The 21,410-nt window shown below is 48.1% G+C and overlaps 1 protein-coding gene across 8 annotated transcripts in view; it reads right to left on the bottom strand.

Moving 5' to 3' along the window:
* The window catches only part of LOC100116437 (dystroglycan), a 66,563-nt gene that overhangs the window by 24,295 nt on the left and 20,858 nt on the right, over positions 1-21,410 (bottom strand). For 4 of the 8 annotated variants that reach the window (XM_008213026.4, XM_031929777.2, XM_031929778.2 and 1 more), the window contains exon 1: positions 16,811-17,128. The exons of 3 other annotated variants lie outside the window; for them this stretch is intronic. The gene's annotated coding sequence lies outside the window, so the exon portion shown is untranslated. Of the gene's footprint in view, positions 1-9,282; positions 9,325-16,810; positions 17,129-21,410 lie in introns of those variants that run through there. One more of the 8 variants, XM_032599662.1, reaches the window with a different exon arrangement.

Below are 21,410 nucleotides of genomic sequence, written 5' to 3'. Positions count from 1 at the left end.
AACAAGCAGCCGCGCACTCGTTCGAGCATATCGCAGAGCGTTTTCTCGCGCGCAAAGCAAAGGTCGGGGCGGAGAGCAACGAAAAAAAGAAAAAAAAAGCGTCGAGCTCTTTCTCTGCTACTTGCACAAACCATTCTCACAAAAGCTCGCTTGCTCGAAAAGGAAGAAAAAGAGAGAACCTCTTCTCCAAGACAAAACCCAAAAGGGCTCCATCATCAATTCGGGCGCGCTTAGCCGGGCCAGTCCAGGAAGCGGAGCGAAATAAAGAGAGAACAGCTCGCGAGTTAAAAAACGAGCCCGAGCGCGATACATTTGTCAAGCCCTCGTCTCTCCCTCTCTCTATGTGTGTGTACGTTACAGCCAGAGCTCACGTATATAGCTGTACCTATGCAAGAGGGAAGGAAAATGCCCGTCACGCTCCTTGCGCGAGATCGCCCACGTATTCTTCGCTCTTTCCACGCTACGTAAACCGCCGAGAGTGTGTATGTGTGTGTGTGTGTGTGTGTGTGTGTGTATAGGGAAAGAGGAGGGAGAGACAGGTTAACGATGGCGACAGCTCCTGCGCGTCTGTGTGAGAATCGTATAAGTATAGTGTATACATGTATAGTTGCGCTCGGTGTCGGCTCGCGGAAACGCATTAAACACGCGAACGGAGGTGCTGTTCCGTTGCGGGGATGCGATATTCCGGCTTTTATTTCGGTATTTAGCTGTGCGACCGAGTTGGGATACGTATGGGAGATGGAAATAGCTCGGTGAGGATGAGATTGTCGGAGAATTTTCACTTTTTTTTTTTGTTTAGATCGGTTGAAAAACGCGAATATCCGTTCTGAATGCATAGTCGCGATTTTGAACTTCTGACCTCAAGATAAATGAGCGCGCGTAATTGGATTGAGCTACTAAAACTAAGCAAACCAATAATACGCCTAGACAGTGTCATCCGGTTCGCGCGCGCGTCGAAGAAGACGTTATTATACCGATCATAATCGGCAGATAAAAGCAGCTCGGCTAACTCGATATACGCGGCTCCCCGCGGTAGCATTATCTGATGTACCGCCCCGCGAGCACATAAGCGGCTACTCAGTCCATTAACGATCTCGCGATGCACACTGCACCCATTCACGCGCCTTACTTCAAAAGCTTCTCTTTTGCGCCGGCTGCCGCGCGTGTAACGGAATGACGCATATAGCAATGCAAGTTTAATAAAATTACACACGACCGCACACGCGCTTTCAAATTTCGCCTCGTATAATGTACATTACACACACTCGTATAATGATACAGCTGCGAGAATTTACAAGGAAAAATTCACGGCTTGCTTAATTTTTAATATCGCGCGCTAAGCGTCGGCAGCCAGGAATTCGACTACGGGAGAATTCAAAATACGCGCGAGAGGCCTTTAATATTCTCCCTGCGTTGCGCGGAACAGCGATTTAATAAACGCGCGTGTATAACGGTAGCGAAAAAGCTCTCGAGTTTGAAATTTCATTACATCGCCGTTGCGGCGGCGAATTCAAATCGCACACTCGTTTCTAATTGCGCGAACCAGTATGCAGGAGGACCACACCGCAAAACACACTGCTCGCGGCTAAGAATGGAGAGATAGAGAGAGGAAGGGAGCCGTAGGAGAAGAGAGAGAAAAGCTTCGTGACTTGCATTTGGTATAGGGCAGGTACGAGCCGTCTATTTTTGCTATCCGAGAGGAGAGAGAGAGAGAGAGAGAGATCGATCAAGGCGAGGTTAACTTAATGTTCTTTTTCGGGATTAATGGCAAGGCTGCTCTTCTGGAGGGCTGATGCGGCTGGAATCGCGGAAACCAGGAAAAGGGAAGACGTCGTTAGCTGTCGAGCGAGTCTAACGATACTCGCTGTCGCTGTTTTGCATTTATTTCCAGCCGTACGTCACAAAGTTTCGAAAACAGCTATCGCTCAACTTTCTATTTTAAAAAGCCAGAAGAGACACAGGCTCCATCAGCCTCATGGAAAAAGGGTCATCCCATTGTTAGACTCTTACGGCGCTGTCGCGTCACTATGGAGAAACGCAGCCGTGTGTGCATCGAGAAAAACGTACAATATCATTTCCTGCTCTGCGGGAACGAAAGTTCGCGTACAATGTGTGTATAATATTTTCTCGATAGGGTAAAGCGGCGCGACACCGAAATGTAGAGCGCAGCGTTTTTCTCGATGACCGTATTTTTCATCGTTGAAACGAGATCTCTTTTTAGTGACACAAAGTGAAGGCATCGAAATCATCACCCCAGTCAGCGCAGCGTCGAGCTATAAAGTCACGGAATGAGAACCTCGGACAGCAGCAGCAAACGAGCTACGAGAGAGAGAGAGAGAGAGAGAGAGAGAGAGAGAGAGAGAGAGAGAGAGAGAGAGAGAGAGAGAGCGGAGGACGACACCGAGGCTCTTTTCTCTCTTCGCAGCCGGTGTCGTGTTTCCGAAGCGGAGAATGGCGTGCAGCGCGACGAGAGCGTATTTTCAGCTGGTTTGATAAGGTATTTCGCTTCATTTTTCTTTTACGCAGGAATGTGGATCGGATTCAGCTCTCGGCTGATGAAATTTTCCTCGACTTCCGCGGCAAGAGGTAGTTAAAGTTTCCGAAACTTTGCCCCCACGCACTGCAGTCCAGCGAGACTGATATTTCTTTCCTACGCGGTATAAGCCGACTAAATCATGTAGATGCAAATTCACAGCAGTGACAATAGTCCAATGCATTCAACTCTCTCTACTTTTCTCGTCCCGAAACTTTTCCAGCGGCATAAAGTAGCGAGATTGAGTTTCAGTCTGTTCAGAGAGCGTCGAGAGATCGGCTTGTATTCTCAAAGTCGTATACCTACGCAGGTATATATATATATATATATATATATATATATATATATATATATATATATATATATATATATATATATATATATATATATATATATATATATATATATATATACATACCCATATATATATATATACGTGTATACAAGAGAGGTGTACTGCCGAGCGAAAGACGATAAGGAGTGTCTCGCGCGCTATCGTTCTGTTTACCTGGGCTGCGACGTTGAATCTCTCTAGAGGAGGAGGGGGTACTGTTTGCTTTTAGTTTCCCGCCGTATCATAAGCGCGGACGCGATAAAATATTGAAGCGCCGAGGCATAGTCCTATACGCACCTCGAGACGCCAGTGCAGTATATAGTGTATTGTTTGCGATTCTACACTCACGCAAACATACGCCTTCGCTGCGCTTCTCGCGTGGGAATGGAGCTTCTTGAACGGGAGATTTGATTTTTTTTTCTGAGATGATCTCCCGCGCTCTGCTGCAGGAGATTTTCGTGGATTTGAGAGAATAAGTTACGGTAAGACGTCCCAATTCGTTAGAATGGGATACTAGGCAGTTATAGCATGAGCAGCCTAGGTCCTAGGCCGAATGAGTCGATCTACGTACAGCACTGTATATAACGGCTCGACACGCAGGTTCAGATGAGGGAAACGTGAAAGTGCCTATGCGCCACCTGTCGTCGCCAGCCAGAGACTACTAGAAAGTTCAAGCGGTGCGGGAAAATAAGAGGTCAGTTCAAAACGGGTTAGTTTTACGATTACTCTGAAAATTCAAAGAAAATGATGAGGTTTTTCCCGGCTAGCTATCACATGTTTTCGTTAAATTAAAACAGCCGCCCTTTTAACAATGTTTGCTCATACATCTATACATATACACCTCGGCGAATGCGCACGGCGAAATTGCGTCGCGATTTTTCTAATTACTTCTTTTGTCCTCGTCGCGCGTAAAACCTCGCTGCCATACAACACACGCACGCGTGATCGCAAAAAGGGCTATTGTCCGCAGGACAGCGCGAAATAATAATGACTCCCACGGCGTCGCGATCAATGGACGCTTTTTCGGACAAAAAGCCAAGAAATTAGCTGTCGGCACAGTCGATCGAAGCTACCCGTTTTTTTTTTCACTCTCGGACTTGCAACGCAGCTCTCGCGCGTTCCAAAACACTGCGCTCACAGCTGTCGCACGGAAGCCGTCGGCGAGATCGAATCACCGGATAACCCTTTTTTTCGGAATTTTTCGCGAAACGCCATCTGCGCCGCACCGGAAAAACGGTGCCGCGCGTTATTGCTGTTACACCGCATGCGCGCGTGCTTACTCGGACGAAAACTGCACCTGAAGTACAGGGCCGCCGCTAGAGAATTCCGCTGCGGACTTTGCTGACTTTTTTTTATTTACTTTTTTTTTGCGCGGGATTCGGCTTCGATGAAAAAGTTCGAGTGGGCCGTCGACGGCGGAAAATTCGCGCTCCGCTGTGTTCTTTCCACGCTTTTTTCGCATCGCACCGTATTTATATAAAACACGCGCGTGAATGTGTGCGCTCTCGTTCGGATGGATAATGCACGTGTGTTTAACGGGAACGTCAGCAGCCGTGCGCGGAATCGTAATAACGATTTCGTTCGATCTGTATACACGCGCGCAATCCGGCTAAAAACGCTTCGAACGCGCAAACATTTCATTCGGAGAGTCAATATTTTTTTTTTTTTTTTTTTTGATCCAGCGTCGATGATGAAAACTATTGAAACACAAGCGCGCGTATTCGGCCGCTGCGAGCGAATAAGCCATTAGCGGCGAACTATTCATCGGCGACTGTATGCAGCCGGCCATTACGTCGCGGGGCGGAAAAATTTATTAGGCCCATAAATCCGACACGAAATACCTCGCCAGTGTATATATAGTATATGGCAGTGCTCGTCAGAGGGCTGAAATTTGTTAAATGACGCGGCGTCACGCGAAACTATACGGAGTATCTATCGGAAAGAAGTCGCAACGACGAGTCGTGTGGAAAAACGAAGGCGACGGCTGCACCGAGAGAGAGAGAGAGAGAGAGATGGCTCGATAACAGGCCAGATTCGCAACTGTCGTGCCTATATAACTGCTGGCCAATTTCGTGTATATCAAGGAGAGGCTATACGGCTGGTCTGTCATTCCCTTTGCCGAGGAATATTGGAAGTTCTTTTTTCGATGCGCTTTTTGCTGCAGCAGGCGCGTTGATCGCTTTGATTAGCGAGCTTTCGCGCCGATCGATTGATCGTTAGTATTTTGTAGAGGAAATCCTGAAAAATATCCTGAAAAAGTTGCCGAGAGCTTGCGTTCGTTAAAAAAGTTCTTTAGCCATTTCGCTGATTTATGGGGTCAAGTCATAACGAAGAAGGCTAAACGACTTTGTTCTTGCGCTCGAGTAGCGAAAAATGCAAAGCTCCCTCGGATCGCGAGGGAAAAATGCTTTCAAAGCTTGAATTTTTTCGAGGAGCTCTGGCCACAACTCTTTCCTCCGCTTGAATATTTGTATTCTTCCAGCCGAGAGGCGACGCGGCCAGTGTGTCCCATAAAAACCGATCAGATTTAGACACTGCGAGAATCATAAAAAACTCCGGTGAAACTTGTTATGGTTTAAAAAAAGGGCTCGTAAAAGTCGTGGATTTTATTATACGTATACATCGCGTATATAAAGTTAATAGTTTTGTATAAAAACCTTCGATACACACAGCATACCCGAATAATATTCAAATGCGAGTAATCGCACGAATCGCATAATAATTTCGGGGCAAAAGTTAGCCAGCTCTCTCTTATTAATAATTATACAAATGGCCGAAACACCCCCCGCGCGCAAGCAGTCGCGAGTTGAAATTTATTCCTCTCTTGTACTATATCCGGCGCATAATCGGCACTGCAGCGCATAATGACAGCGCGCTCGCCTGCGCTTTGGCAAAATTAACAAAGTTAAGCGAAGCGCAAAAAAAGGAGGAGAGCAAGTATGAGCTTAATAAAGTCTCCACTATATATATATATATATATATATATATATCGCTGCAGTTGTAGAAAAATTCTTCCGCTCGTCTCTCTCTGTCCTCCTCCTCCTCCTCGAACTTTATAATTCTTCCGCGAGATTTCAGCGCAAGCTATCCTCTTTTTACCCTCCAAGTTTGTTAAGAATTTGCGAGAAAGCCCCGGTATTCTCGATAATAGCTGTCCACTACCATAGCGCGCGACATCCGGCCGGCGTGAAAACGACGATCGATCGTCGGATGAATCTCAATTCTCCCACTCTATCTTTGCGTTTCCCTTCTTCGGCTCGTCTGGCATTAATCCGATTGGCCGTCGCGCTCAGGGGGACATCGGCTCTCGCGCGTCGATACACGAGAAATTCTATACGCGCGGCTTTAAAGTACAATCGCCTCTGGAGCATAAGATCGCGCGAATCATAGTCATTTACGCGGAGAACAATAAAATAGCACGAGAGAGATAGATAGCCCATTATCTCCCGAGTGCGCTCGCGGAGGAACAGCCCACGCCTCTCGGCGCCGGGTATTATCGATGATTCAACGGAGCTTGCGAAACAGCTCACGCAGGTATATAAAGTGTGCGCGTGTGTGTTATACGCTCGCGAGAGGTGAATGAATCGGCGCGTCGTGGATAGAGATAATTGCAGAGCTCATAGGAGCTCGAATGGCCTTGAGTGGTCTGTGTATTTTGACGTCGCGATTTCGTACGCAACTGCGTTGCACGTATCGATTCTCCCTGGCGAGAGGTCTTTGCACTCTGATGCTCCGTTTCTCGCTTATCGATTCATCTCTCTCTCTCTCTCTCAGTCTCTGTGCGCTAATTTGGGCTACGCCGCTGTCGCGCATTGGATCACAGTTTCCCGAAATAACCCATTGGTTTTCAGTCTCGCGAGCTGTGCGGTGTGAATATTCGAAGCGCATACACTCCGCGAATTGTATGACGACGACGAGTCGTGGGAAAGCGAGTATAATCGGGCAGAGCGCGCGAATCAAGCGTGAAATGTCATCGCCTTTTGTGTGCGCGTGTGTATGGTATGGTAAAACGCGACGTCCTACATTCGAAAATGGTCGCGTCGGCGATTTCCATAGCCGAGCCGTAAAACTTCGCGGCGTTTAAAGCCGCATATTGAGTCGGTGCGAGAATAATCCCGGCGATGACTATGCGCGCACTGCACACATACGTAAAATTGCTCATCGTAGCGCACTTCGTGGAAACGGCTGCACATATGTTGTAAAGAGCAGCGATTCGGATGCTAGACGCGTATAATGTCGCCGCGAGCCGCGTGTTTGCCCTGGTATGAAATAATGGAGAAAGAGCCGCAGATAAGATCGCCGCGGCGAGCGTCTTTTCAGGCGAGACGGCGGAAAGTGTTTTCCGCTTTGATGTCACGCTCATGCTATATAGAGCGAGCGCCGATGGGTTTAAAGAGTTGAAAGTAGCTCCGGGAAAAGAAGAGGCGAAAACGATTCGAGCCCTTTGATCAGAGGCTCAATTTTAATTTTCTGAAGAGTATTTTACGTGACTCCTGTCAGAAGCTACTCAATTTCGTCGTCGGTATTTGTGTACAAAGATAAAAAAGAAAAATATATCCTCGCGCGAGTTACGTAAGAATCTCAACGACAGCCGAAGCACAAAGAAAACTCGCCGGCACGAGAGAGCAGTAGCTATAACTGTAGACTCAAAGCTCGTCGAGCTGCAGCAGCAGCAGCAGCGAGCGTGTCGCACAAAACCGGGATTACCGTAAACGGGCAGCGCTGCAGTATCCCAGGCTTTTCGTTGACCGCTCGAGAGAGACGGGAAAAACTCTCCGGGGCCCATGCACACACTTATTATACCGCGGCGAGATTCCAGCCGCGCAGACGTTTCGTAATACATTATGTTGGGGGGATACGTGCACTGCGCCCACGCCTGTCTCGCGGGCTTTTTCAACTTGAGCGCGTTTTAAAGCGTTGATACGAGTTTCTCTTTAAAATGTCAAAACTGCACTCGGAGCTTTTAGCAACGAGCGATTTTTCCAAATTATCTCCTTCTCGCGCCCCCCACGATTGTCCGTCCACACACACACACACACACACACACACAAGCTCGATATTTGCGCGAGCACTCCCGCTCAGCGTGTGCACTTAAGCCCCGGCGTACGTGGCTAGCGTGGAAGCGAGCGGCTCTCGTTTCTCTAGCTGCGGCTTCATTCATAAGTTATACACATCAGGATCGAGCTTATACCTGAGCAACGAAAAGCGGCGGCCGCGAGGCGTATTATGAATTGGATTATATCGTGGATCGTCGCGCGCTGCTTTCGTTCCCCGGGAAAATTCCTCCGGGATGATACATCGCCGAGATGTACACGAGGAGTTTTACTCAGCCGCCGCTATTGATTCATCCTGTTGCGGTAGGTGAATTTATTGCTCTCGAGTCGGTGTGAAAAGGAGACGATTACCGCGTATTTTATATACGGGGATTGGATATGCTAATGCGCTCTGGGGATAGAGTTTTTACTGTAAAATGCTTGTGAAGTTGTTATATATCTCCGCTGATGCCAAAAGGACGTTGCGCCACATCGTTAGCGTATCAAAGGTCAGCGTCGATCAATCGCACTCTCGGCTTAAGGCATAATTGAATAAAACAAAACGAGCCGTTCTCGCGCGAGGGCAAAAATTTTACTGCCGAATCCTCGATAAGAAGAACCGCGGAGGTACGGAAAAATAAAAGCTCGGCCGTAAAGCGAAATTTATCGCCCGGCGAAATTACAGAGCGCGAGCGCCCGGGAGCTTCTTCTTATTCTTCCTCTAGCTCGCTCCAACAATCTCTCTTGCATAGCCGTCGTTATATACGTATCTACCTACACTTGAGCGAGATGAGTCAAGCGTCAGATTTTATCATCTCTCGAGGACGATAAGAATGCCCGGCTCTCTTATGTAGCGCTCCGAAGTGGAGCGGCGGCGAAGAATTACACACACTGTACACACCGCGCGCGCGCGGAATATTTCACGGCTAATAAATATCGGAGCGTTTTCGAGTGCTCTGCTGCGCGACACACGGGAGGAAAGGTTCGTCGCGCGCAGCGTAAGCGGATTATGCTTATGTTAGCTCTCTCTCTCTCTCTCTCTCTCTCTCGGATTTTAATTTCGAGGGCTTATAACTATATGCGCCGCTTTTTTATCGCGTTCACAGCGCTAGCAAGAGAGAGAGAGAGAGGTCATTGGCTCTCGTTCTTCGCTCTGAACTTTGCCGCAGCGCGCTGGCGTTGAGAAGTTCTTCGAGTAGAGCTCGACAATATTCTCATGCATATTTATGGAAGGAAGAAGATATGATTTTATAATCAATAAGGAGCTCGAGGCGCTGATGGGAATCGAGAGCGCTGTTTTGTAAATAAAGAGCGCGGGAGTTCGGAGAATCTAGATCTCGGAGAGATTCTTTTATTATAGGGCTTTTTTGGGTCTGACTTACGAGACGATAGATGTCGGTGCTAGGAATAACCGCGACACTCACCTGAAACACAGAAAGAAAAATGATGATTAGACAGAGCGAATAAATCAATGATTAGTATCGTCTAAAGCTCGTCCTCGAGATGTTCGTATTCTTGCATACGTCAGTCCCCGACTCTATCCTGCATTGTGTGCAAATATCTTCGCATCAATGCATTATTATAATACTCGATGATGTGCAGTAAAAGGGCATTAGGATCCTACAGCTTCCATTATACAAAAAACTTAGCATAAGACGTTTCGCAATGTTTCGTCCTCTGCCTAATTACGCCCACATTCGCTGGCATGCGTCATCTCCTCGAAAACTAATTCCCACCGCGCGCGTCGGGCATATATTAAGTGTACATAAAATAGCGGCAGTATAGCAGCGTAAATCCTCCCGCGTATAATATTGCGACTGTACATATATAGCGAATAAGCAGTGCGGCGCGGCGCAGTCCATTAGCATCCAAAGCGAAACGCTGACCCGCGCGCCGCGTTTAGCTTTACGACTCTTGTAAGGCGTACATTTGCACATGCTGAATTCCTAATACTCCGCTCCAGCTTTTATGCGTGTGTGTGTGTGTGTATATACGCTTCCCCGTGTATACGGTGTGGTTCGCTCTGTATATATATGCTTCCGGCGCCGGTAACATCGCGAATGCTAAACCAGCGGCGGAGTCGACGGCAGCTGAACTTGCGCGGCGGAATGCGAATCGCCGCGCCTCGATTCGTCAAAGTTTATATAGCTCGTCGCTTAATGCAGGCCGAATCGAGCGTAACCGACATGATTCATCGTTTCCGTGGATGGTCGCGCTGTGTGATCGAGATATCTTTATTATACGTTACGATATGATTGGGGGCCGCGGATCGTTTAGATGCTCCGCTCTCGATATACTTGTGCGCGAAAATAAACAGCCTCGCGTGTATATATGCTTATACGTGGTGTACATGCGGCAACGATCCGTGAACGACAGATGGCACATAAGTGTAGACTAGAGATACTCGAGCTGATAACGCTCATGAAACTCGCGCAGAACTCCATCGACGACTGATGCGCACAAAGACACGTCTCTGGTTATTATATACACGAAGGCAAACTCGCGCGAGTTTCGAGGAGTATAGAGCAGTGATGAGGATCGATTTATGGCTGAGAGCATTTCCCAGCGAGCGAAACTTGGCCCGTTACTCAAAGCGCCCTGTATATCACGCTCGAATTTCCTCGACTGCTGTATACGATATACTATATATAGGGTTGAAAATCTTTTGCCCAGTTTTTGATCGATGCAGTACACGAAGGATTGAAAGCCGACTCGATAATTATGCTAATGCTCATACGCCGCGTGGTGTACACACGCAAGCTCCGACTGATTAGAATGACTTATTGCGCGAGCACATTATCTTCAACGCATTGATTATTGTTGTAGCCGTGCATGCTACACACCGCTTGATAACGATGTTAATTTCTATGCCCTCTAGAGCTCTGCAGCTGAATTGAAAGCTCTCCTTTGTTCCCGCGCGTTAATCAAACACGGCGGCGCACTAGAGATTTTCCGAGCAGCACTAGATCCACTTCGCTTCTAATTTCGCGGCAACAAACTGACGAAATGACACGCGGAAAAAAAAGTCCAATCCAATTTCAATTCAACTGATGCTTCAGTACACAGTACAGCGGCAGTTCGCTAAAAGCTCTCTTTTACATCGAATCCCAGTAGTGCCCGCGAGAGAGAGAGAAAGCACTCGATCGACGAGTTGGAAGCGGCCGAGTGCCGCGAAAAGAGCAAACCAGCCGCTTAATAAAATCGACTCGCTCCGCGCCTCGACTTCATCTCTTATTCAAGTGGGAAAAAGCGCTGCTGGCAAATTGGGATTGACGTTTTCGGAGGCTCTCCTCTATACACCTACACAGTACTGCACATGCCTCTGCGTGTGTGTACACAGGTCGTAAACTTGCGCTGCACTTTTGCCGCGGCGCTGCAGCAAAGTTCCCCGCGTGTTCGAAGCGTTTTGGGTCACGGCTGCAGTGAGGAGCTTTGAAGTCGCTGCTGCTGCGTTCGCAGAGATGCAGTTATATTCCCGGACACGTGTTAGAGGCGAGCGAAAGCGAAAAAAGCGGCCTGGCAATGGAATGTGGAACGACGACGACGTGTAAGTACGTAAAATGTGCCAGAGGCGAACACAATGTGAATGTCAGCGGGGGGCAGATGAAGAACGCGCTGTTTTCAGAGATAAAGTCATATTCGAGTGAAAGAAGTTTCTTTCGGGCCGCGGCATGTGTCGTTCGCTTTGTCTTAACGACTCGACTCGCTGCTACTGCGTGTAGTCCAGAGAAATTATCCGAGAGATCCATGTCACTGTGCCGCTAAAAATTCCTCGTCGCTCGACCCTTTTTTCGAGCTTTTCAAAAGGCGCCGTAGAGGTGGATTATTATTATCTGGCAAACATCCACTTTAAACTGCAAACAATCGAACTCCCGAATCCATTCAGTTCGATCGGCTGTGTACAGAACGCGGGGAGATAAGAGGAGCGCTTATCAGAGCTCTCTCTCCGGGGGCACGCGTCCGGATTAATTTCGGGCCGATTCATCGACGCACATCCGCAGGAGCCGTAATAACTGGCGTAACGAGCTCGTTTCCGCGAGAAATCGCCGATCGATCGCTTCAGGCCTGTATAATGCACGCGCGAACGGGGAGAAGTTTCGAGTCCGAGTCGTGGCGCTTATTTACGGATGCAGAGACACAGACGGAGCCGATGATTCACGGGGGGGGGGGAGGGGGAGAGGTGAGCGCTCTCGGGACTTTCTTCGCCGCGGCGGGCGTGTCTCGCGGGCGACGCCGTGAATTTCAATTCCGACTGCAGCCGTCTCGGAGGAGGAAGACGCGTCCACCTTTCCCATAGTCGGGATGATAAACGGAAAGCTGCCGATGTTGTGCGGCTCGTGAATTAATTATCGACGTATGATGTGGAAAGGATTTTCCTCCAGCGGTTATGACTCGCTGGAAGAGGTATAGTATCGACTGTCGACTTTATACGAGCCGCGATAAAGGCAGCTCGAATAGCTGTTCCCTAAACGCAAACTGCTTCGTGGAGGACACTATCTGAGGGAAGACTTGGGGTCAGCATACGGTGTAATATTCGTATACGCGTTAAATAATTCCGGAATCGCGTCATACGAGCGTACAGTGGGGGTCGTTAGTCGGCGGCAGATGGCTGGCAATTTTCAGGGGTGATTCTGGCTCTCGGACACACGGAGAGACACAACAGATGCGAGCGACGCACGGATTTCCCGGCGGCGCGCGTTTATCAAGATGAGCTTTAAATAGTAGCCCTTTCCGATGCCGGGAAATCGTTGCGTTTTCATTGATTTCCGGATACGCGCACACACATGCGGGCGATATTTTTGTTCGCAATTTCCATGGAGAATTGATAAGGATCGTTTGATTTATAAACGCGCCGGCTGTCGCGAATTCGATCGAAATTCCATTTTCGACACTCGAAGCGTCATCGGATGGTCGAGAAGGAAAAATTCAATTGCGGCGAATGAACTCCTCTCTCGCTCCTCGGCTGAAGCGAAGACGTCTATACGTCGGAGATAACGTCTTCGAGACGATCCCTTTCAGCCGCGGCGATGTTTCGCTACTGTCGGCAATCAAGACGTGATGCTGCCGCTGCTACTCTCTCCTGCGAGAACAGCGAGGATATAATAAACGTCAATTTCTCTCAATCCCCCTTAATTGCTATTGATTGTCTCGTATTGTGTTTGAGTTAAATATCGGATGACAATACGTCACGTGAGCTCTCGTCCCTTTCATACACATACACGAGACTCCGCTGCAGAGAAGACGATGCTCCTCTTTTTCTTCAACTTCGTCGTCAAACTTTCGGACAATCTGTTACCGCGATGCACTGACTGATGGCTCGAAGTGGCATAATTATTAAAAATTTAGCATCAACATCGAGATTCACTCGATCACTCTCGCATCGACAAGCCCGGCCCTCGTAATTGTATGTGTCCACATAATAAAAGATTCGACGAGCGATGCTCCGATGCACGCGACGACGCATCGAGTAATCGAGAAGCCAAGGATGGAGGAGGTAGAGAGAAAAAGAAGAGCTGGCCTTGGAGTTTTTAGGGACAACGAACCGCTACGGCATTGTTTGCTCAGCAAAAGGAGAGCCTGATGCAGAGAGCGAGACATCGGAGAGAGGGAGAGAGACGCTTCCGGATGAATTACAGCCTTTATGGTCAGCTCGCTGCACGAGTGCGCGTCGTCCGGGATTATTCAGTCTGCCAACGACGACGACTACGACGACGGAGACTGTGTATTTGCATTCCTTGAGAAGATGTCGCTTGTCGTGTTGGCTCTTTTTATGTTTTCGTTTTAGCTCCGGGGATCCACGCGCTCGTGTTTTTTGATCGAACTGCCATCCGGACAAATGCACTGCGCTGTATTTTCCATGCGCGTTAAAAATAGCAACGAGTATAGACACTTGAATAAGCAGAAAATTGAAAAATCCTTCCAGAGCAGACATTGCTCATCCGACGTTTGTTTATCGTCGCCCTCCCGTCTCGGCGTTAATTCACCCCTTAGTCCTCTAATTTCGTATTCGACAACGTACAAGCTGCTTCAATCCTCTCTTCTCTTCTCGACTACTCGTCTCTGTCTCTCTTGGTGAAATTAAACTCGTGGCCCTTTCCCGGAATCCCTAGTTCCTCTCGTGCGACATCACACCAACACGTGACAGCCGCGCACGAGATGAGGGAGGGAGTTCAACCTCAGACCGGAAGGGAAGAAAAAAGTGTGTCTTTCACAGAGAGAGTGCATGCAGGCGCGTGTTAAGCCTGCCCCGGCTTTTATATTCCGTTGCCAGAGGTCGGCTGCTGTGGTTTAGTCGCTGCTTCTCGTCAGGGTTCCGGAGGATGACTTTCGGAATAGAGCGAATAATGTGAAGCGTATCCCGAGGAGATCCGAGGCCGTCGACGAAAGAGTTGGGCTATTTACGATTCATTCGAGATAAATAAACTCGCTCTCGCGCAGCCGAAAATGCTCGTATTCAACGCCGACCTCATATTTCGCGCATCCAAGCGTCGACTGTGCACTTCATCGTGAATTGGATAATTACGCCAACTGCAGCGCGTGTATCTGGGTTGCGGAACTGAAATTCTAGCGGTCTGCGTGTGTGCAAAGGTATGACGAGATTTCGCGCCGAGTGATTTATTCGCGCGGAATATCAGCGTGAAGAGCCCTCGTGCGAAAACCAGGAAACCCGTTCGATATAAAACCCTCCTATCCGCGCAAATTCATTCCGGCGAATATCACCTCTCGATTCCGCCCATCCCATCAGCGGACGTTGTGTGACCGGGTCATATTACGGTGCAAGGAAACACACGGAGCATAAAAAAATAAGCTTTTCCGCTGTACACCACGTGTGTGTGTGCAATAACGACGTAAGCGAGTCATCGAGCGCGACGCGGTAGGGAAAAAAAGGGACGAGAGAGACAGAGCTTCCCCCTTCGTATATTACAAGTGCACTGCGGCAGTGCACACGTCAGACCTCGTCGTTATTCGGTGAATACGACAGCAGAGCTTATGGATGTATCGAGGGAATGAGAATGAAGCCGATGCCTATATCGGATATTATTTGCTTTCCCGTCGCGCCTTCAGTCTGTGCAGTAGCGTAATATCACGAGAAGTTCGCCGCGTATCGGCTTTCGATAGATAATAAACGAGAGAGCGGAATTTTCGGCTTTGACGATGGAATATTTGCAAGTTTTTCGATATCAAGAGAGCCGATGATGGTGTATGGGAAACGGCGAATGAATCGAAACAACTCGCTCGACTATATAACTATGCTAATATATTCACGCTAAACTGTTTTCGTTCGTAAGCCGCTTACCCGCGCGAGCGTCTTATAAAAGCGCTTTCCTTGCGCTCGTCGTCACTCGGAATAATCGGGCTTTTCCTTATACCTCGCATTGTTTTTCTCTGAATTCCAACAAAAGCTATGGAAAAAGTCAACAAACACGCTTCTGGGGCATCGAGTTTCGTTTGCTCAGAAGCTGCACACCATATAATGCACACATCCTCTCTACGACGGCTATGAAAAGACGTGAGAGAGAGAGGGGGGAATCCTCGAGTCATTCAGCAGCCATGGAATCAATCTCGCGCGTACGTAAACCGCTATGTTTACCCTCGAGTCTACTCGCAGCGACGCGATTTCACTTGTCGCCTCCTACGTGTGCTGCAGCGCGTGTGCGAGGGAGAAGTTTTCATCTCCGCGTTTTTTACGCCACGCGATCCTGCGACGTCGCGCTGCTCTCTTATACGCCGATGTGTGAAAGGGAGCATTGAGACGAGAGAGTGTATTCGAACGGCTGCTTTTTTTTTTTTTTTTTTTTTTTTGCCAAGTGCCAAAGAAATGTGTGCGCGCGAAGGAGAGAATATCGGCATTCAAAGACAAAGTTTGCAAATATTCTCTTTGTTCACGTCTACGCCGTATATCACTTCGCGACTAAGCATATGCGAGCGTCAAAAGTCAGTACAACACTCTCTGCCGTATAGTCTATTTCTAATTTTAGATCTCCGCTTCTTCGGCTATTTCCAAGTCTTCGTGGAAACATAACACTCGAGTGCAGTAGCATCGCACTACGCAGTCATCGAACAGCAACATTTTCCAACAATCACGCACCAGCGCGACCAAAAGGAAAAAGAAAAAGAAAACGTAAACAACTTGTTGCGCGCGCAGCCGAGGAAAAAGCAGCCGCGCATATAGCATCGGCAACAGATCGATAGAGCGAGATTCGCCGAAAGTAGCGACCGGTCAAACCGCGCGAGCACTGGTCGATCTCGTTTTTTTCTCTTCGCGCTCATCGCCACTGACTAAAGCGCGCGTGAGCCATTATTATACAATTTCCATCGCCTCTGCGTATCTTACGTAAGAACTAAGTCGTCGTGAGTTCGCTCGCTACATCCTCGCGCGGTCATTGCACCCGAGGTCCGCGTGCGGCGTTTTTATACTCCGCGGAGTCTCACGTGGTGCTAGTCTCGAGGATTATAAACGAGCGATTCTCCAGCGGACGACTCGCGTGTAGTAGCCTTAAAAAAACTCGTTCGCCTCGGCGCTTTGCATATACTCGTTCTGCCGTAGCAGGAGCTGCGCAGACGGTATGTTTATTAATAGAACACACAAGCGCAGTCTTGAGCTTTTTCTCGCGGATTAGTCGCTGCAGCGAACTACTGGACTCGCCGGACGATTAGTCGGAGGCGATTAACGCTAAAAGGCTCGAAAGCGCTGAGTTGGCTGTACAGGAATGCGCTTCGTTGGGCTAATTTAACGGTGATTCTTTTTTTTTTTTTTTTGTAATTTATTTAGACCGTACCGGCGAGCGAGTTATGAAACCGCGTCTTCGATGTAAGTGTGCCGCGCTTGAAAATTCGTCGACGCTGCAGTGAAAGTTGATAAACCGAGGAGTTACACGCGCACGTGTAATGACTGAGAGAAAGACTCACCGATTTCTCAATCTCTCTCCGTACCGAGGGCACCTGCGATTCGGTCGAAAAATCTCACACTGAACTGATAAAAAGAATTAAATACACTGTCCGGCACTGCTGCACTCGCGCTTAGCACCTCTGGTTATACGTTATTATCGTCATACAATGATATCCACTCGCGCACCGTGTACAACGCCGCGATGATGAGAGAACGCGACGAGGACGGTCTAAGTGCGTATGGAGTGAAGAGAAAAGCGAGAGAAAGAGGGGAGATAACGAGAGAAGAACGTCGTCGCCGAGCGAACTGGGCGCGTACGCGGCTCGCACTGACTCTCCTCTCTCTCTGCGACTCGGGGGAGGCTCGGGCTGCTGCTGGCAGCGCTGTGGAGGTGGCTCTGCTGGGCCGGGAGGGGGGGGGGGGGGAAACATGGCGCCCGCGCACACGCGTGCACAGCGATGTGTATAAGCGCGACGGCTGTTCCCCCATGACGCCTGCTGCTGATGCTTCTGTGCTCACGGACTGGAGTATAGAAAGCCGAGGAGGGAGAGAGGAAGGCTTGTTTCTTGGGCTCTGCGAGTGCGTTGGACCGGCATCCCTTTTGCTCGGGAGAACATAAATGTAGAAGTAGTGTGGGCGAGCTGGAGTTTCGTTGTGTGTTATACGGAATAGCGACGATTAGGAGAGCCTCTATTCTATATCTCGTGCGGAATTCGCGACGCTGAAAGGGATATACGCGGCGGTGGCGGCAATAAAAAGGCGCGTATTTCAAAAGATGAAAGTTATACGGCCGAAGCCGTGCGGATGTGTACGGAAAGCGAGTTTCGCGACGCGGGAGAAAGGAAGGCAAATAAAGACGGCAGTAGTCGAGGCGTGTGTGCATAACGCTACTCTGCAGCGGAGAGGAAGGTAAACTGCAGTTCCGGCGCGTCCCTTTAATATTAACGCTCACTCCGCCGATAAATTGATCCAATGTACGCCGCGGATGGCTGTGTGACGCCGGTACAACAGCCCTAAAAAATAATACATCACGTAAACTTTCATAACCCTCGTATACACACACACACACACACACACAGCTGGCTATACAACGGCCCGTGGGTCGCTGTTCATTTTTCAGCGCGTAATACCCTCCGCGCGCACACGGGAGAGGAATATACGAGCAAAGGGCAAAGCCCAAAAGGGGTATACAAATCGAGGGGGCGTGTAAGAGAGCAGACTCTTTTTTTGTCGGCGAGATGTAATTCACCGGTTCTGTTTGGCTGTAAATATGCGAGCTCAATCGATATAAAGTGTCGGAGGGGAAGAGAGAGAGAGAGAGAGAGAGAGAGAGAGAGAGAGAGAGAGAGAGAGACGGTCCGGGTAAGCAAATGCGCGAAACGCGTCTAGACGCAGTGTGATGCCGCCGGGGGCGGCGTCTCGGAATAGTTGAATTAGAGGAGATGCTCCGACGATGCGATGCTTCACGCGAGGGGCTGAATCGATCTCGTTTTAATGTAATATAATTTCAAGGATACCGAGTACTCGTGCCAGCTGTCGAGTCGATGTCTGTCCTCTGAGAGGCGAGAGAAGACTTGTCGGTATGGATATATAAAAGTCCGTTGTTTTGGAAACAGAGGACTGTCGAACGTACTTGCACATACGAGCGATTCATCAGCCGTGATTTTTCGCAATAACCGAGCTTGCCTCGCTTATTCTTCTCGTCAACGAGAACCGCTGCAGCTGTATCGATTCACGCGTGCTTTTTTGCGATGCAGATGCTCGGCTTTGCACGCGAGAGGCTCAACGACTTTGACAGAGGAAAAACGCGGCCGGATGAATTTTTCGATTCTCCGCTGCTGCTGCTGCGACGCGAACGGCTGTAAGGGAATATGCTTGCTGAATTTTCATGAATTTTAGGCGGCCGGGCCTATCGTTTCCCCTTTGTCCTCGCTGTCAACTTTTTCATCTATGGAGATGCCTCTCTGTGTTTGCGGTCGTTTTTCGTTAGGGAATTCTCGTATGCAAGCGCGAGTGATGGAGGAGCTTTTTCTGAGAAAAAGCTCCTGCGTGCTTGAACTATCGCGTATGCGTAAAGTTGGAATTCCGATAAATTAAAATGGATTCAAATCTAATGCGAGTAGCGCCGTCGCCTCGCGGAATAACTTTTATATTATGCGGCGCACTGTACGCCTGTGGGAAGAAGAAGCTTCGAGCATCGAAAGAGACACACCCGCCGCGTCGGCAGAGATTCGATTCCGCGCGAGGTTTTATGCGCGTACGCGCAGTCAGGCTTAGAGAGAGAAAAATGCAAATTTATAGCCCCGAAGCGGCCGCCGTGAGTCATCTTCCAAGAGAGATCGGCATGTGCGCGGGAATGGACTCGGGAGCTGGTGCTTTCTTTAGTATGCGTATGTAGGTTTGAATTGAGTGAAATGTATGCATATAGGTACACTGAGAAAACTGCTGAACCAAAAAAAGACAACAGTTGCTACGGAGTAGCGCTACTGTCGCACGAAAAGCGGGAGACGACTGTTCGCTTCGGTTCGGGGATCACTGCACAACCTCACAAAAGTGACTTGGATTTTTGATTTTTGCGAACAACTAAAAACCGAACAATATATTCTTTATGGTAAAGTTGAAATCTATGGCATTGTTTATGAAGTGGGAAATTTTATTGTAACAAGTTTAAAAAGTATTGAAAAAGAATTCGGAAAAATATTATCTATTATAGTATGTGAAAATAATGAAATTTTCTTTGAATTAAGTTTTTTTGAAGAAAATACTTTTGACGATCATATTCACGCATTTCTCATACAAAAAACAAATATCTCATATAAAACACAAATTGTCAAATATTCAAATTTACCTGTCATGGCTCTAGTTATCTCTATTCAACAACAAAATAATCATTATGTAATTTCAAAATATATTTTGTAATTTTGTAAACGAATGCATCAATAAAGTTTCCAAAATTTTCATAGACTTCATGACATCTAAATTATCAACAGTTTATAATTTTATATTGTTTTACTTTATTTTTACCTTTCTAATAATTATAAATAACTAATAACAAATATATAATACAAATATTATCGTATTATGTGTAGACCGATCTATATTTGACTTTATAAGCACTCTAGTGTCTTTATTTTAGAACAGGTGTAGTACTTATAGATGGAGCGACAGTTCTCTCGCATTTTGGGGCACCAGAGCTCCCAAAATCGGGGCTGCTACTCTCTCAAATAGAAAGTACAACAGTTGTACTCAACGAATGCAATAGTTGCCCTAAACTTTTATCAGTGTATATATTTTCGTAAGAAGAGTTCGACTACTCCGAGTAATGCAGTTCAAACAAAGGAAGAACTTGAATTCATTATATATACTTGTAATCTATGCGTACATACATCTGCTCTCCAAAGTAGAAAGTAAAAGCTCATTTTATTCAAATCAAACGAATTCCATGCGAGCTTCGAAAAAACAGCCGTTTCATCGGTTACCATGCCAGTCACTCGCCGCGCAACAATGCATAGGATGATCTCGGGAAAGTGCGTACACCGCCTCCTGACGCGATGCCGCGGCAGAGATGCCTCGCGACGATAATCCATCGCTTCTACAAGCTCCTCATCTCGATACGTTTCCAAAACCGAAATCCCACGAGCGAGAACGAGCACAATTAGTCGGCTGGGATTATCGACGATGATCGAGCGGAGACCGGTCACCCCTTTTCTCACAAAAATATTCTAGCAGAATAATAAAGCTCGGCTATACCTGCACGTTTATACGTACAACGAAACTGGAGCTGCGCAAATTCGCGGGATTAGGCGCACTCGAGGGCTGCGCTATGCAATTAATCAATATGCACGCGACTCGACGCCCTCTCGTATAACGAGCTCAGCTCTCTCTCTCTCTCCCTCTGATTACTTAGACCTCGCCGAGGCGGAGAGTCGCCGGCGCGTAAAACATCATTTGCCCCGGCGGCGTCGTCGCGGGAGATTGCGCTGTGTTTTATATTACTGCGCTTCGTTACACGCGGTTAATTGTCGATCAGCCTGCCGATAATTACTACGATCGCGTCTATTGCTACCGTATACACACGCACACGTATACATCGATCTTCTCTTATTTTTCAGGAACGTCCCGTCGGCGAGTATCGCTACACGGCTTAAAAGCCCGGTAATCGCTCCTAATACGCCGCCGCGAGTATCAGGGGGCGCAATTTAATACTCGCGCTAATCGCTTTCCGATATGACATTTGCGGGGGCGAGCGCTGCAAGCTCCTTCCGGAATTTTTCACGGAAAGATGATCGGGGGGTGTATAATGATCAACCGTTACTTCTCTACTCTTCGCAGCGTAAATCGTTACGCGATATTGCTGGAAAATGAGGCGCGGGCGAACGAAACCGCTCGCGCGGTTAACGATCGAATATTGGCTTTGTTTATTCATAATAACTCGTTATAGCAAAGCTCGCAGAGGGCAATTAGTCACATAGAAACCGAGAAAATTTCCAACGTCGAATCACACGCGATCTCGTCGAATCGCGGCTAATAGAAAGCACTCGAGCTGCGATCTGTGTCTGTATTACACTGTTTACACTCATTGTCTCGGCGACTTAGAGACTTCTCTCTCCGATGCCGGAA

Source organism: Nasonia vitripennis, chromosome 4, assembly GCF_009193385.2.
Source record: "Nasonia vitripennis strain AsymCx chromosome 4, Nvit_psr_1.1, whole genome shotgun sequence".
Taxonomy (NCBI): Eukaryota; Metazoa; Arthropoda; class Insecta; order Hymenoptera; family Pteromalidae; genus Nasonia; species Nasonia vitripennis.
Note: the sequence above shows the minus strand (reverse complement) of the source record. Positions and strands in the feature narration are given on the sequence as shown.